We start from the raw sequence: 4,110 nt of genomic DNA, 5'->3' as shown, positions 1-4,110 counted from the left end.
TAATAACGTTGTTGTCAATGTTACCTCCTAGTAACCTTAATTTTAAATGATACAATGCACTTCCACATGCTTGGTTTTTTAAAGAAAGATAATATTTGCTACAAAGTGACCAAAAAAATATTGATATATATATATATATATATATATATATATATATATATATATATATATATCCTATAATCAAATAACAAATGTCATGGTTACTAGTGCAATATTATTATGATAGTCATGTGAATCAACTTACCATGTTCATCACATGTGTCATGTCAGTTTGAATTAAATTTATTACAGATCAAACTACCCACTAACTACCTCCAGAAAATTATTATAACCAAAATGGATTAAAATAAGGAAATGTTCTTTAGAAACCAATTCTGTAATGGAAAAAAGTTTTGTACTAAAAATTATATATTATTATATTTTTATATTTCATTAATTTATTCTCTTAGGTGAATAACAATCTTCTTTCTTTACTCTTTTTTTTTTAATTTTTTTTAGAAATCTATTCAATTCATAAAATATAATTTATTAACAAAATTTCAATTGAGTAAGCATTCCTTAAATAATAATATTGTATAAAAAAAATTAAATAATTGCACAAACAAATTATATTCCAATTACACATCTATATTTTCACTTATTTATTTTTAAAAGGAACTTTCTATAACTAAATAGAAATGCATCTTCAAAATTGTTATCATTAAACATGTAAGACTTTTGCAATAACCAACATAAAAGAAAAAATAAAATGAGCATTGGTAAACCTTTTTATTTTGATTTTAGAATTGAACTTGCAACTAATTCTGTTAATTCAGTGAGGATCTAAAATATTTATAAAAAAATGAAAGGGTTACTAGAAGCTGGGCTTTCAGAACAAAAAAAAAAATCAACTGTAGCAAACATGAACAGTCAAACACACTCACCCTAATAATATAAAATATAGGAAAAATAAAATAATCAGTCTAACTAAATATGTTTTAGTATTTAAATTATTTATAAAAATTGTATTTTATTCCTAACTAAATATATATACATATTTTATTTTTATACATGTGAAACATCCTTTCACCAAAAGGCATATAGAGATTATATTATGTTTACTTTAAAACTTCCTTTATCATATAAGAAATCACCTAGTGTCATTTGTTTGTAAGAATCTTTTATGTCCCTTTCATAAAATATAAGAGCAAAACATATATAATTTTATTTTAATGATAAAATAAAAAATTTTAAAATAATATGAAAATAAAAAATATATTTAATCCTTTTAAAATTGAAAGCTAGAGGAAATTTCTTTTTTAAAATTATAGTTTCTTTTATGCTTGACAAAAAGGAGAGAGGGTAGGTCTCAATAAATTTTATGAAGATTCTCTTTATATTTTTAAGTTGTATATAAATTATATAATGGAGACATGAAATCTTGCTTTTAGTGAGTTTTTAAATAGTTTGGTTGAATTTCAGTCAGATTCTGCCGCACTGAAGCCATTGACCACATGTTATTCTCAGAAACCTGTAAAATTAGTCACTTTGTTCTTGAATAATGCATGCGAACGCATTATCAATTACTTATACCTATCTTTATCCCTTAGCCACTAAGAACAGAAGCTACAAAATCAATTTTTCTACAATGGTATTAGTATCTTGTTTAAGAATAACTTTATGATCTGTAAAGACTTAAGCAAGAATCTAATTGCAAAAGTTTCCTCAATTTTATTGACCAAGTTGTGTTCAAAGTTTGCTGAGGCTGTTTCAAGACTTATGATCTGTTTCCTCCATTTCTTTTTTTGGTGTTTTTGAATTTACAAACGTGACTCTAACTAATTTAATGTGCTTAAGAATATTCTTTTGTAAGAATTTATTTTATTATCTATTCACACATATTACAATTGATATATTACACTAAAAGAAGTCTATTTTATTTTTTATTCAATCTATTTAAAATTTAGATCAAAGGCATAAGAATAAATTCATCCTGTTTTTAAACATTAGAGTAGACATTAAAAAACTGCAGTTAATTATATTCGTTCAATTTTTTTTATATGATTTTAGATTTTTTTTAATAAAATCTCAATTGTTTTTAATTTTATCTAATTTGATATTTAGATAGTTAACATATATCAAAAACCAAACCCTTTTTTTTTTTAACAAAGTCTAACCCTATTTTAAACCAACTATAACCTTTATTTTTATAGATAGCAAAACTCCAACATAAATATAATAATTATATTACAATAATATAGTTAAGGCTTAATTGTTTAGTTGGTCCCCAAATTTAAGGTTTAGTGTCAAGATGGTACTCCCTTTTAAAAATGGCTCAATTGTGTCTACATGTGATATAATTGCATCAATCAAGTCTTGTTCTTCCTTCAAACACAATGTCTTTTTCCATCTTTGGAACTCTTCTTTCATTGGGGTTCAATGTTGCGCTTTAGGGTGGGGTTGGTTGTTGCACTCTGAGGTGGGGTTGCTTCTTCCTATTAGCGAAGTGTGCTTTCGTCCTTGCATGTGGCAATGTCATTCAATCAGTGTTGTTCGTCTTTCTCATGTGGGACCTCTCATGGTGGTTCATCTAAAAGACTGGTTGGAACCCAAATATGCTCTCATGAACTCACAGGTTACAAGTTACAGGTTACAAATTACAGGTTACATGTTACAGGTTAAGAGTTACAATTTACAAGTTATAGGATACAGGTTAGAGGTTAGATGTTACAGGTTAGATGTTAGATGTTACAGGTTAGAGGTTAGAGGTTAGATGTGGGACCTCTCATGGTGGTTCATCTAAAAGATTGGTTGGAACCCAAATATGCTCTCACGAACTCACAGGTTACAAGTTACAGGTTACAAATTACAGGTTACATGTTACAGGTTAAGAGTTACAATTTACAAGTTATAGGATATAGGTTAGAGGTTAGATGTTACAGGTTAGAGGTTAGAGGTTAGATGTGGGACCTCTCATGGTGGTTCATCTAAAAGATTGGTTGGAACCCAAATATGCTCTCACAAACTCACAGGTTACAAGTTACAGGTTACAAATTACAGGTTACATGTTACAGGTTAAGAGTTACAATTTGCAAGTTATAGGATACAGGTTAGAGGTTAGACGTTACAGGTTAGAGGTTAGATGTTACAGGTTACAGGTTACAGGTTACATGTTACAAGTTACAAGTTACAGTTTACAAGTTACATGTTACAGGTTGCAGGTTGCAGTTTACAGGTTGTTGAGATTGTTGACACCACAAACTCTATATCAAACTGATTTTTTATTATGACAACACACTGCTTAATAACAGTACATATGTTCCAAGTTTACATGTTCAGCTAATATAACAAACTGATTTGAAAAATGCTTTTGTTGAACATGATGTGTTGATTTGCAATGTGTGTTCCTATGATTGAACAAGTTATAGGTTGGACGTTGTAAGTTACATGTTGCAGATTACAGGTTACAGGTTACAGGTTTCAAGTTACAGGTTGTAGGTTTCAAGTTACATGTTACAGGTTACAGATTACAAGTTACAGGTGATGAAGGTTGAAAAACAGTTATTTTCATATGTCAATTTGGACCAAATTACACCCTTTACTACTTGGAATGAGCTCAGAATCAAGCAAAACTCAATAAATGAGTCTAGAGAGAGTTAAAAGTTGTTTTTAGCGATTTTATGCTTATTTTGCATTGTTTTGTAGCTAATTTGAGAAAAGTAAGAATGGAGTTGAAGATACAGGTCGTTGATTCAAGAAAAGAGCAGAAAAATGAAGTTTTGAAGAGTCGACGCATCGCCCGGCGGCACACTTAAACCGCTGGGCGGTCCAGGACGAGGAGTAGGCATGGAAATTGACACTGAGGGAAACCGCCGGGCGCCAGCGATTGCCGTCGGGCGGTGACGGCAGGTTATGGGAAACCGCTGGGCGGCACACTTAAACCGCCCGGCGGTGGCACGCTGAACTTGGGCCTGTTTTTGACGTGCTCCTCACCTATAAATACCCCTATTACGAATTCAGAGTCATTCTTTTGACAGGGGAGAACGACCAGACCTAATTTTGCTCTCTGGAGAGGATCTCTTGGATGCTTAGGCTCCTTTTCATCTTTTCTAGGGTTTGCTTTTCCATTCT

The sequence above is a fragment of the Vigna radiata genome, chromosome 8, assembly GCF_000741045.1.
Source record: "Vigna radiata var. radiata cultivar VC1973A chromosome 8, Vradiata_ver6, whole genome shotgun sequence".
Taxonomy (NCBI): Eukaryota; Viridiplantae; Streptophyta; class Magnoliopsida; order Fabales; family Fabaceae; genus Vigna; species Vigna radiata.
This window is presented reverse-complemented; position numbering follows the sequence as displayed.